The sequence below is a fragment of the Lycium barbarum genome, chromosome 2 (genome assembly GCF_019175385.1).
Source record: "Lycium barbarum isolate Lr01 chromosome 2, ASM1917538v2, whole genome shotgun sequence".
NCBI classification, from domain to species: domain Eukaryota; kingdom Viridiplantae; phylum Streptophyta; class Magnoliopsida; order Solanales; family Solanaceae; genus Lycium; species Lycium barbarum.
Window position 1 is genome coordinate 36753498 of NC_083338.1, and position 15185 is coordinate 36768682.

Genomic DNA, 15185 nt, shown 5'->3' on the forward strand with positions numbered 1-15185 from the left:
CCGATAGGGTAAATTTATTATGTTGGACTAGCTTTAAGAGGTACCCTCCATGTCATCTGTAATAGGCACCATTCTTATTTGGAAAATGTTATTTCGAAAAATCATATATGAGTAGCAAAGTTTGGAATTCATTTGAACGGACCAGAATACTTTCCAACCACATTTTACCTTAGAAAAAGGCTCACGTTGAAGGGCAAAAATGTCCAGCAATCAAGTTTCACTTTATTGGAAGAGTACAAAGCCCACAGCAAGTAGTTTGTGAACTAAATAGTTCGTTCATGACCCAAAAAAAATCTGAGGGTAAACTGTGTGAATTAAGCAATAAAAGTCTCGTGGTGCTTGTCGAATTCTAGTTCTTCTTGTGTGGTTTCGGAGGACGCTTCACGGTGACGTAACCTTGGAGTGGGAGTGTTCTTGTGTTCTTTGAGTTTATTAGTTTTAATCAACTAATTGGAGATGGAATTCGTGGAAGGAAAACTCAAACTTGTGAGCTGCCATGGATCATGTGTTCCATGTGTTATTGATGAAATGCAAGGATGGATTACGAACAAGATGTAATGTGAATACCATAAGGATTGTTATAGAAATGAGTAGAGCCTAGCAAGGAAGTAACTAAAGGATATGATGTGATTAGTGTGAAACGGAAAAGAAAATGTAGAACGAATAAGAAAGACTTACAAAAGTTCTATAGGGAAAATTCAGAATAGAAGTCAAGTGGTAACGAAAGTGCAGGCGAACACATGAGGAGAAGGAGTTAATTGAAAGAAGAAAATAAGAAGAAAGCGAGTGGGATTACAGTGTAGCGATGTTTTATGACATGTATAGCTAAGAAAACGAGTAATATAAGCGACAGAATTGTGAAAGACCAAACTAAAGAAAGATGAGCAACGAGGCAGAATAAGTGCCAGAAATGACTGGGATGGTAAGAACAAATAGGGATGAACAGAATATATTTTGAGAATGAGGAAGGGATTATCCAGAAGTAGTGTTTTCCGAAGGATACAGGAGTATCACGAAATTCCTCGTGCATAAAATAAAAGATTGACATAGACTGGAGAAATGAAAGGAACACTAAAGGAAGCACTCAAGACAGGCGTAATTAATTGAGTATGAGTATATAATAAAAGGGAAATATATAGCTACAAACTTAAGATGTAGTAAGACGGAAAGGTGATAAGACAAGGCCACTATTAAGACAACTTTGATATGATTTTGAGTAATTTAGAAGTTAGCGTTGGGTATACAACAAAGATGAAAGAGCGTGAGGCATAAAGGAGTACTACGTGTATGTGACTCCACCTCGGAAATGGTGAAATCCTTAAATGACAAGGATTGTAGATTTGCGAAACAACTGATGTATTGTGAGGTTATTAGAGGAAACAGGTGATATCCGTTGGGAAAAAGATAGTGTTATAAGAAAGCTTGGGACACTTACCATTAGAATATAAGTGCTACCGAATAGAGAATTTGAAATGACTATCAGCACTAGCTAATTCCTAATTGGAATGAATGGAATGTGGCTTCGGATAAATTGCTACATTAATTACATTACTCGGGTACCAACCATCAGATAAGATTTTGTACTATATACCGAGAGTTCTCATCGCCTCGTGATTGTGTTGGAGTTTCATACATGGGTAATCTAAATTATAGATGATATAAAGGACGACATGGATATGGTACAGTATACCAAGTGAGTTAAAAAAAAGGATCAGGTGAATTTGAAATTGGAAATAGAGCAGAATGGAAATAGATAATGATATAAGTACACCCCAAAAGGGGGGAAGCGGATAAGGTAAATACAAGTGTAAGGTGAAAACAATTGGTACTGCAAAATATTTGATATGAATGCTTAAACTTTAAGTGAGATCCCTCTCTAGGACAAATCTGAAAGCCAGCAATGAATGGATAGCAGTCAGGATGGTATTTGAGATGGTGCGGAGAAGCGTCGGTAAAAATCTTAAATGATATGGCATTACAAAGTGGGTGCCTATAAAAAGAAAAAGTGCGACAAGAGAATGGTAATGCGTAACTTAAGCGATACTACGAAGGATAACAATACTATACTAGATTAAAGGATGTTGGAAATGGAGTTGTTCGTTAATGATATGGTGACTTATAAGTAGCAAAGGAGAAAGGATCCTATAGTAGAATATGAGAAAATTGAATGGTAAGTAAAGGAAGGGAAAGGAGTACGACAAGATAGATAGCAAGTGAGTTTTAGTACAATTAAGATATGTAAAGCAGAATGAACCAGGAGGAGGAAAGGCTATGACTAAGATTGGATAAACTTTGTACGAGTTACACAAGAATAGTTATGCGATCTACACATATTTGTATGTTAAAATAAGACCAAGTGAGTAGTTAATAAGAAGAGTAAGGATCCAGTAATAACAATGCGGTTGCAATATTTTGGGTACACCAAAGAAAGGTGTAAGATGGTTTGAGGCAAAACTACAGAAGTATAATTAGTACTGAGGGCAAAAGCCATAGTTAAGGACTAGTTATATCAATTGAATGATATAAGAGAAAAATATAGGGTCTGCATAAAGACTAGCGAGGCGACGCTAAGATATTTCTCGGGCTGATTGGAACCCCTACACATACTCTTGTAAAGATTACAATATGATGCATGATAGGAGAACTAAGAGCAAATTTAAGTAAAGGGGCAATAGAAGAGTTTGAAGTAAAGATAAAGAAACGACACGATATAATGTGCCTAAAGTATTGCCAGTTAGGGTAAAGGAAATTATGAAATGATTTAATCGAGACAATCAGAACAAGCAGGTTACTGGTTGCTGGATGACAGTAAAGCTACAATATGAGGGGACCCTAGCGCTATTTGATAGCCAACCCTAAAGATAGAGATCAAGAAGTAAAAGCAAGTATTAGTTAAAGACCTTTAAAAGAAAGTCAGAAAGTGACACATGATGCTGAGGATTTCAGAATACGGACAGTCACAACGGAGTAAAGCAAGGATATCGGAGTAAAATAATATTATACCCTGGGAAAAGGTCGTTTTATCCGCAGAGTCTGTGAAAGGTCTATAAGCATCGGAGGTATAAAATACTCCCAAAAATTGTAAAGTCTAATAAATCGATGAGGGACGTCTACACGTTATAAAAATCTTATTTAAAGATTAAGAGATAAGATGAAGGGAACGATATCTTAAGGAAGTAACTATAGAAGAAGAAAGAGTCGAGTTATGACTAAGTGCACCAGAGAGAGAGTAAGATTTTAGCAGAAGAGCTCGCAGCACAACTATTAACCAACTGCGAAACAAAGAGGAGAGTAAAGACAATGATGTGGAATTATTACCTCAGGAAGCAACAGAAAGAGGAGATATTACAGGAATGACTATGTAGAGGCCTGGAATGCGTTTTAATGAATTATTGCGAATTGACCAATGGAAGAGGTATGTGAAGGGCATAATTAAATAAGAGAACACTTGAGAAAGTATTGGGAATTCAGGATCAGTTTAACATTCGAGGACGAATGTTCTAAAGGGGGGAAGGATGTTATACCCCGTATATTTATACGTCGAATCATTCGCAAAGCAAACTGACTCAAGTTAAAAGCGGAATTATTTTCGGACGCGAAATAGGAACCTTTTAATTTTCAATTTTAATTAGAACATAAATTGTTTATAATTTTATTTAGTGTAGAAATATTATTAGAGATTAGGGGATAATTAATTGTGATTAGATTACTAAGTAAGAATTAGTGATTAATTAATTTAATTTTTAATTGTGGGCCCCACCCGTTTTAATTAAAAAAAAACAAATCAGCAAAATATTTGGTGAGTCATTCGAGGGGGTATACGTGTCAAATTAAGGGACACCATATATATAGATACAAAGTTGGATAACAACTTCACAATTTCATTTCATTTCCAAAGATTTAAAACTTAGAAAAAAAAAAGAATACTCTATCTCCATGGCTGCTCTCGGCCTGCCATGGCTGATTGGAAAAGAATTATTTTGTTGCTTATATAATCAAGTTTCATGTGAATTGCAAGTTCAAGGAGGTGATAGCAACATTGGATATTAAGTTGGAGAAGAAGAAATTGTAAAATTGGAGCAATTGAGCGTACAAATTCCTCCGAGAAAAATTTGGTAAGATTTTCTTATTTTGTGGTGTAATTGTGTTAATAGTGGTGTAATGGAATTATTAAAATTGGATTGGATGAAATTGGAAGTAAGAAATTGCATGAAATCGTTGTTATAGGAAATTGTGGGTTGAAATGGATTTAGAGAAGTTGTTGGGTTGTTAGAATTGTTATGGGTTGAATTGTGAGAATTTTATATGTATATCTCTGTTGTTGGTATTTCTGTGTTAACAGAAGAATAATTGGAAATTCGGGTTAGGCGAATATATAGGGGAAATGCTGCCCGATTTCCGTTAAGTCCTTAACTAATGAAAAACCCTAATCGAGAAATGTATAAGTTAAGGAATAAGTTCTATAAGCGATGGGATACAGATTTATGAACTAGAAAGTATAGTTACTAACGATAACGTTACTCTTATATTAAATAGGCTAAAGAGCGACAAGGCGAACGGGTTTGCGATTAATCGTTGACAGGTATGTAAAGCTAACCTTTCTTTCTTTTTGGCATGATCTTTATGAAACGAACAGACGATGTGTATATGGTTCCAAAGAAATTCCTATTCTTAGAGCCACTAGGATGGCTAATATTCTTGATTCCCAGAACTTACTTTATTATGTTTTGATACGTACATATGGTTCCAGAGTTCTATTTTGATATAATTCACAGTGACATTCGAAAGGTATTTGATATGACTATTGTCTTGATTTGCAAATGATGGTTCGTTTTGATTATTCCATTGAGTCTCAGATATGATTTAAATTGCACATAGAAGCTCACTACTCTGCTCGTGCGTGCCTCAATATGTCTTTCACTGAGTCCCGAGCCAGGACACGTTTTCGTGCACAGTTCCACTACATTGTTCACCGAGTCCCTCACTAGAGGGCCGGGACACGTTATATATATATATATATATATATATATGTGTGTGTGTGTGTGTGTGTGATGTGATGATATGATGGTGTGATGATGTGATGGTGTGATGATGTGATTATGGCGCCAAGGATGGTATGTGGCGACCTTATTCACCGAGTCCCTCACTAGAGGGCCGGGACACGTTATATATATGATATATGATATTGAGATGCATGATTTTCATTTCATAAGGCAAGTGTATTGATGTTTTAAAAGTCATACTTGTTTCTGGTAATCTCTATTTCAGTTATGATCCTCTTTACTGTATCTCATGCTTTATATACTCAGTACATATTCCGTACTGACCCCCTTTCTTAGGGGGGCTGAATTTCATGCCCGCAGGTACAAATAGTCGGTTTGGTGACCCTTCAGCATAAGACTTCTACTCAGCTGTCTTGGAGAGCTCCGTTGTTTCGGAGTTTAGACTTTTGGGTACAGATCTTATGATATATATATATATATATATATATATATGTAAGTTTATACAGGGGTACGACGGGGCCCTGTCCCATCACATTTCACTGTTGATACTCTTAGAGGTCTATAGACATATGTGTGGGTTGTGTATAAGTTCTGTTCAGTTGTGTCTAAACGTTGTGCTATGGATATGTTCGTCTGTAATGGCAGCCTTGTCGGCTTGCATATGACATGATATTGATGTGTAGTGGCAGCCCTGTTGGCTTGCGTATCATTTTATGATTTGATCAGTTGTGACTCCTCAGGGGACAGTTTATCTGAATATATATATATATATATATATATATATATATATATATATATATATATATATAATGACGTTATGAACCGTTGGAGTTCTTTCGTAAGTTTCCATATTGTTCGTAGTTTCAGTGTGACTATATCTAACAGGTACGTATACGGGTGTCCAGGTCGGACACTAGTCATGGCCCACGGGGTTGGGTCGTGACAAAAGTGGTGACCTGTCACACCCTAGAAATGGAAGGGCATGACGGGCACCCGACTCTCATCAGAGTCGAGCGAACCCTTAGACATTCGCTCTATTAAAACCTGTCATTTCAAAAACTTTTAAAAACATGGAGCTTTTTCAAATAGAAATCATTATCTCTATAACGATTACGAAAACTTTCAATCAATAAGTACTTTAGATCAATATAAATCATCTAAAACACGTACTCTTTTAAAATCCATAAATGACTCAACTGATATCACTTTGTCGACATCTCGACAAACATACCACAGGACACTGTCTGTAGAAGTCTCTAAGAAGTGAACTAGACACTATGAGTCAGGACAGGGCCCTGACATACCCATAATCATACATATCTATACATGACTCAGCACAGCTCCAGAATGAGGTGGAACTTGCCAATCCCAGCTGACGTCCAAGCATCCTAGCTATACACTTAACCTGCCAAACAATCTGGGGCTGCGGGCATGAACACAGCGTCCCCAGGCAAAAGGACGTCAGTACGGACAATGTACTGAGTATGTAAGGTGGTAACAAATCATAATCATAACTTGATTTAGGAGAGAAGAAATCACAATCTAACTCAATACCTACAGCCTTCGCTGGAAGAAACATAAATGTATACATGAAATCTCAAAACAATCTTTAAGTAAATAATGCAATCTAACACACATTCTTTAAGTAAAAAAAAAATGCAATCTAACACACATGCCGCTTCCGACATGTTAACCAAATGGTCCCTTCGGACAGCCGCTTCCGGCTAGTATCACAATAGTCCTTTCGGACGGCCGCTTCCGGCATAATAATGATGGCCCCTTCGGGCAGCCGCTTCCGGCTAACAAAACAATAGTCCCTTCGGACAGCCGCTTCCGGCATAATAATGATGGCCCCTTCGGGCAGCCGCTTCCGGCTAACAAAACAATAGTCCCTTCGGACAGCCGCTTCCGGCATAATAATGATGGCCCCTTCGGGCAGCCGCTTTCGGCTTAATAATAATGGCCCCTTCGGGCAGCCGCTTCCGGCTCAATAATAATGATGCTATGGAATGTAAACATAAGTCGTAAATGAAATGAAAAAGTAAAACCTCGCACCCCCTTCGGAGTGGTTTTGAAAATCTAAATAGTAAAATCTCGCACCCCCTTCAGAGTGATTTTGAAAATCTAAATAGTAAAATCTCGCACCCCCTTCGGGGTGGTTTTGAAAATCTAGCTTTATGTTTCCTTTAGTATAAAACTAATTTCCTCGAAATCATTAGTAAAACCATATGCACAACTCAACTGGCACCTTATGGGTGTTCCCTTCGGAACAGAATAGGAGTACAATATCAATAAACCATCACAAGAAACATTTAGACCTTACTCGTCTAGGAATGGCATCATATGGAGATCATATAGGATGAATAGCACAAGAATCATGAATCACATTCGGAACCTATGAATAGAGTTACCCCAAAGTTCATATCATTCATCACTTACATCTAAGACAGGCCAAAAGAAAGAAGGGTTAGCCTTACATACCTGTTAGCGACTATTCGTGAATCATTTTCGCCTCGTCGCTCTTTTAGCCTATTTATATAAAAGTAACGTTATCGTCAGTACTATATTTTTTTAGTTTACAAATTATATCCCGTTTCTTATAGAACCTATATTTCAACTTATATATATATATATTCTCATTTAGGGTTTTCTATTATCTAAAGACTTAACGAAAATCGGGCAGCACTTCCCCTATATATTCGCCTAACCCGAATTTCTAATTGTCCTCCTGTCAACACAGAAATACCAACAACAGAGATATACATATAAAATTCTCACAATTCCGCCCATAACAATTCTAACAACCCAACAACCGTTCTAAGTCCATTTCAACCCACAATTCCCTATAACATCGATTTCATGCATTTTCTTAATTCCAATTTCGTCCAATACAATTTTAATAACCCCATTACAACACTATTAACACAATTACAACATAAAACAAGGAAATCTTACCAAATTTTTCTCGGAGGAATTTGTACGCTCAATTGCTCCAATTTTACAATTTCTTCTTCTCCAACTTAAAATTCAATGTTGCTATCACCTCCTTGGATTTGTATTGCACTTGAAATTGATACAATTATTCAAAGATCAATAATTGTTTTCACCACCATGGCTGGCCGTGAGCAGCCATGGTTAATTTCCTTCTTTTTTGTTCTTGATTTTTTTTGTGAAAATGTTGTAAAATGAAAGTCATTCACTACATGTTATGTATATATTTGCTTGTTCCTAGGGGGACACGTGTCCCCCTCCTTGGTGAGTCACAAATCCACTTTTGAATTTTTGTTTTATTATTATTTTTTTTATTAAAAATCGGGTGGGGCCCACTTGCATAATAAATTTTAATTAATTTAATTAATAACTAATTTCCCACTTAATAATCTAATCTCAATTAATTAATTCCTAATATCCAATAATAATATTTTTACACCAAATAGAATTTATAACAATTAATGTTTTAATTAAAAATGAAAATAAAAGCTTTCTATTTCGTGTCCGAAAATGATTTCGTCTTTAACTTGAGTCGGTTTGCTTGCGAATAATTCGACGTATAAATATACGGGGTATGCCACTACGAATGGGAACGTCCCAAGGCATAAGTCATACAGACACAACTGAACAACATCAATATACAACCCACACATATGTCTACAGACCTCTAAGAGTAACAACAGTGTTATATGACGGGACAGGGCCCCGCCGTACCCCTGGATAAACACATATATGCAACAAAAGGTCTATACCAAAAATCTGGGCTCCGGAACAAGGGAGCACTCCAAGATAGCTGAATAGGAATCCTAAGCTGGCGGGTCACCAAAGCGAGCGTCTGTACCTGCGGGCATGAAACGCAACCCCCCGAAGAAAGGGGGTCAGTACGGAATATGTACTGAGTATATAAAGCATGAAATACAATTAGGTAGATCATAACTGAAATAGAGATTCCAGGGGACAAGTATGATAATCAAGAAATCATTGTACCTGTGCATTACGAAACAAAATCATGCATATCATTATCATATACCGTACCCGGCCCATTATGGGACTCGGTGGATAAAATCATGTCATCATGTAAGCATACTATCATATCATCATATATATATATACCGTACCCGGCCCTCTAGTGAGGGACTCGGTGAATAAAGTCATCATATGCCCTCCTGGCCGCCATAACATATCATCATCTCATCATATCGTCATATCATCATATATATACCGTACCCGGCCCTTTAGTAAGGGACTCGGTGAATAATGCAGTGACACTGTGCACGATAACATACCCGGCCCGGGACTCGGTGAAAGATGTAACAACAGTAAGCACGAGCAGAGTAGTGAGTAACCATATGCACATAAATCATCTTTTGAGACTCAATAGATAAGTAGACTACTCAGCTCTCAAGTATCAGGATAATAGCCCTGTTAAGTTCTCTCTAAATGTCATTAAGAACTATATTAAGGAGAGTCTCAGGGATCATAGACATGTATCAAATCAATACGAGACAGCTTATGAAAGTTAAGGACATTATTCATTATAGAATCCTTTACGAATAGGCACTTTTATACATCATTTACTAGCCAATCATATAAAAGACTCGAGGGCAATAGCTCGACTATCCTGAGAGTTCTAACATCAAGAAGTGAATAAGAATCATAAATCATGCTCGGAACTTATGAATAGAATTACCCCAAAGCTCATATCATTCATCACTTACGTCTAGGACATGCCAAAAGAAGGAAGGGACAGCTTTACATACCTTTAGCGTTTATTCGCAACACAACACATATACGCTGCCCAATAGCACTTCAACCTATATTAAGACGTCAAGAACTACGATTAAACTACGAGGAGATTAAAAACGTATTCTAACGTTAGTAACTTCTTTCTAAATAATTTGACGACATCTCCTTTACATTCAAATCAACCACATACAGTCAAGCCAACACCAATGATCACACGTTCAAGTGCTAACCCGAGACCATTCAAACATGACTCGAGGACACTTCAGACAACCCGCACAATATTCAAAACAGCCCGACCAACATACCATACAACCCGCAATCTTCCAAACTCAACAAGAACAACAACAACACATTATTTTCTTCCAATTTCACAAATCCTACCAACTACCACACGTTTAGCAACATCATTTATATAAATGCAAGAAACTATATTAACATCATATTAGCTTCTACAACAGCCCATAAACAATTACAACTCCAACTTGAACCACTAAACCTTCATTCTCACCATAAAATCCATAACAACAACAACCAAAACATCAAGTAAATCAATTCACAAATTTCTCCTAAAACAGCCCCTATACGGCCTCAACACAATCACCCATAGTTCCATGAATTTCATTCATTTCTACACACTACAACACGTTCAAATCATCCTCAATACATGTACAAGAAAGTTAAATCTTACCTTTAATACTTGGCTTCTCAACTTGGCTAGAATTTGTGCCTTGAATTTAACACTTGTTCTTGCTACTCCAATGACTACTCCACGTTGTCATACACCTTCTAAGGAGTTGAAATTCTTGAAAAAAATTATTTTTTGATCAACCCTAAAGAACTTCAATCTCGGCCAGCCATGGCCGAGAGTCTCTCTCTCTCTCTCTCTCTCTTAGTTTTCTTAAGTTTGAGAAGATGAAATGAATTGGATAGTTGATGAATGAATCATCAATTTACTATATATAGGAAGTCCATGGGCTGGACATGTGTCCCACCCAATGTTTAAGCCAATTACACTTGGCCATGTCACGGGTGGGGCCCACACGGCCACCATGGCCAATTAATGAAGTGATTAAATTTTTTAATCCCACTTAATAATCTAATCATGGTTAATTAATCCCTAATCTCCATTAATATTTCTATACCAAATAAAATTTATACCTAACTTGTGCATTAAAACAAAATCGGAGGTTAAAAGTCTCTACCTCGGATCCCAAAATAGTCTCGTTCTTAACTTGTCGCGATTAGTTAAAATATCCCAATGTACAAAAATACGGGATATAACATCGGGTACGCTTCACACCGAGTCCCACTAGGGTCGGGTACGTTATATTTATAGATATATTATGTATATTTACTTGCATATGAAAAATGATTTTCTCATGCATGGCATAGTACTGTATGGTTTCAGATGTCACAGGTTACCAGTTATCACTATTCTCCCATGTTTACATTTATATTTTACTGATGTCGTTACTTCCCTGCCTTACATACTCAGTACTTTTATCCGTATTGACCGTCCCACTTCCTGGGGCGTTGCATTTTGTGCTGCAGGTCCTGACAGGCAGAGCAGAAGAACCCACTCAGTAGGATCACCAGTTTCAGCAGGACGTCAGCGAGTACCATTATACCTGGCTTACTAGTTGGGCATTTGTTGAGTTTGCAGGTTATGTAATGACATATGTAAGTACTCCTAGAGGCTCATAGACAGTGTAGTGGGTGTTAGAGTCATGCATTTTTTCATTATTCTTATGATACACATGTCATAGCCTGGGCGGCTATATGATATTTTATGATGTTCATGTTGCGGCCTTGTCGGCTAGCTTCTGTATACAGTTGTTCACAAAGAGGTTATGTTATCCTTGTGTTGGGCCTTTCGGTGTAGCGATTCTTTTATATGTACATGCTAATGATTACGATTAGGATTGTTGTATTAAGGTTATATTATATCACGTTAGGTGGTACTCAGCTGTTAGGGTCGAGTGTCCATTATGCTTCTCATCAGAGTCAACAAGGGCAGCTCGGTGCACTAAGCTCCCGCTATGCGCAGGGTCCGGGGAAGGGCCGGACCACAAGGGTCTATTGTACGCAGTCTTACCTTGCATTTATGCAAGAGGCTGTTTGCCCCCCGTCAGAGTTTGACACAAAATTATCCCGATAGAACTCTACATGTCTACGATGTCACATTAATACTCATTTAACACATTCACACCTAATCGGGATTTACAGAGTGTTACTGTTACACCTCAGAAATTACTCCGTACTTGTATGATGAGTGGAATGATGAAAAGTTGAGTGAATGAAGTTTTATTAAGTCGGGAATGGCTAATTAAGAATTTTTGGAAATAAGAAAGTCGCGGAAAACATTTCAGCCAGTGGTCGTATATGGAACTATACGGCCCGTAAAGTGATTTACGGACCGTATAGTGCGATCGTCCTCCAGCTTGTCAAAAATCCTAACTTTCTGTAAATGTTGAATATGGTTAAATACGACCCAGTTTACAGCCCGTAAACTGGTTTACGGAACGTAAATTGGTTTACGGACCGTAAACCAGGTCGTAAACTACCATGTCCATCAGCCAAAACTTTCTGTCTTTGAAATGGTTAAATACAACCACAGTGGACGGACCGTAAATCAAAATACGGTCCGTATATGATGGTTTACGACCACTGTTCATCCCGACAAGTTTTCATTAAAGATCAGATTTTGAATTATTAAAAGGGAACTTAAGCCTCATTTCACTTCATTTTCATCCATACACCACAAGAAACTTCTAGACCTCTCCACTTACTTCATCTATAGAAATCCCAGAGAATCAAAAGAACATCAAGACCAAAAACACCAAATTAACAAAAATAAGTGTAAGAACACATCAAAGGATCTTCTAAGCCAAGAAATTCCCAAGAAGATGGAACTAGGGTTTTGGCTAATTGAAGTGTTTCAACTTAAGGATTGTTCAACCATCATCCAAGGTAAGTTTCATGATTTTTCCATGTTGTTTGAAGTATTGGAAAGCCTAGACACTTGAAATATAGAAGAACATAGAAATGGGTCATTATTGAGTGAATAGTGACATAAATGAATGATAGTGGAATTGAACTATGAATATTGAAGTGTTGTGAATACAAATATGTCATAAATGAAGTGTATATCATGAAACAAGCATTAAATGCATGAAAACGCGAGGATGAGCTAGAAGTAGAAATAAAGGATAATTGGAGGAAAATGGTGGATTTTGCCAAATGTATGTAAACGACGATTGTTGATTATGATATTGCGAATAATACTATGAATATTGGGAGTTGATATAGAACATGAGTAAGGTGGTATGAGCGAAGGAAGCGTTGTCCGACTTCTCCTAGAATTAGCGGCGCGTTCTCATAGTCAGTTACTAATGTTGATACGAATTCTCTTATGAAGGTAACGAAGTGATATCGACGGAGAACAAGTGAGCGATATCTTAGCTAAACAACCAAGGTATGTGAGGCTAGTCCTTCTTTCTAATGGCATGAATCTTTTAGCTTGAATTCCTACTCCTTTCATGTATTCTTACATTCTAAGAAGTTAAAAGTTTATACCTATGAATGTCTATATGAGATAAGTTATACGATACGATGACACTAGAATGATGATGATGTTATTCCTTGCCTACACTCACCTTATGCACTAGTCCTTTCAAGGTGAGGCAGAATATCCATGATGGTTCCATAATGTAATCGGGGGATCACGACCTTACGTCACCCCGATAAAGTAAAGTTGATCATGAATCTTATATACGCATTATGATAAGATGAGTATTTTATGATAAGTATATTACTATGAGCATTTTCATAAGCATGTCATGATTGCATTCACACCGGGCCTAGTTGGCCGGGCAGATACCGCTTCGGCGGGCGGCGATACGGATACACCACGACCTACGGGCGTGGGTAGACACCACTAGTGGGCGGCATGAGATGGTACCCCGGACGCGGGCTAATATTATTGATTATCACACCGTTCCAACATGGACGGGCAGCTTGCTTATGATGCATACATGTATGATGATGAGTATGAGTAAGATAGCATGCATTACTTCATTTATGATTATCAGTCAGATACAGATGTCTCATGTTGATGTTATCCTCATATTATTGATGTTTTATTCCATTATGTATGCCTCTCATACTCAGTACAATATTCGTACTGATGTTCTTTCTTCGGACGCTGTGTTCATGCCCACAGGTAGACAGGGAGGAGAGATTGGCCCAGGTCCTCAGTAGCTGTCAGCTGATAGATAGCACTCCATTGTTCGGAGGTGCTTATGGCTATTCTTTTGATGTACATTCATATATGCATATTTTGGGCATGACGGAGTCTTGTTCCGTCCATGAATTCATTATGTTAGTAGAGGCTCGTAGATACGCAGTGTGGGTTAGATGGTCTCACAAGATGTTTTCTTATGTATGTATATTATTTTGATGGCCAAGAGGAAAATGTATATAAAGTATTTATATTTGATTAAATATGATTTTCCTACAATTGGTATGTAGAATTGATAAAAGAGTATTAAATGAGTAAGATAAGTAATAGAGTGAGCGGTGCTCGGTAACTAGCTCCGGGTACCCATCGCGACCCCTAGCTGGGTCGTGACAGAAGTGGTATCAGAGCAGTTCGTCCTAGGAAGTGTCTACGAGCCGTGTCTAGTAGAGTCTTGTTTATGGTGTGTTGTGCGCCACGCTAATAAACAAGAGGCTACAGGGCATTTAGGAAAATGACCATCTTTCTTCTCATGAGATCGTGCGATAGAGCCATGTCTAGGATTATATCATTCCTAAAGGTGCGTTATGGTTTCAGAAAAATGCCCTCGAAAGGAAAAGCTACAGCTGCCTAGAAAGGCAAAGCTATGACGAAGAAGTGGGCAGAAAGGGAGACTCCGGCGGAGGTAGAGGAAAGTGAATCGCAGAGTGAGGCCGCGCCCAATGTAGAAGAGCAGGGAGGAGCCTCAGCTCCGATTCCTCCACCGGGTGCTTTGGGTCAACAAATGTCCGAGGCTATACATTTATTGACACAGTTGGTTGCCGCTCAGGCACAACGACAGAATGTGGGCCCAAGTGATCGTTCGGCTAGTACAAGAGCCCGTGATTTCCTTACTCTAAATCCTCCAGAATTTTTCGGGTCAAGGCCGGGTGAGGACCCTCAAGGTTTTATTGATGAAATGCTGCGGACGCTAAAACTTATGCATGCTTCTGAGACTGAATCTGTAGAGTTGGCCTCATATAGACTTCGCGACGTGGCGGTACTATGGTATAAGAATTGGGTGATAACAAGAGGAGAAAATGCACCACCTCCCGTGTGGCAAGAGTTTGCAGATGCCTTTATTTATCACTATTTGCAACCTGAAGTCCGCCGAGCTAGAGCGGACAGGTTCTTGAATTTGAAACAGGGAAGCATGAGTGCCCGAGAGT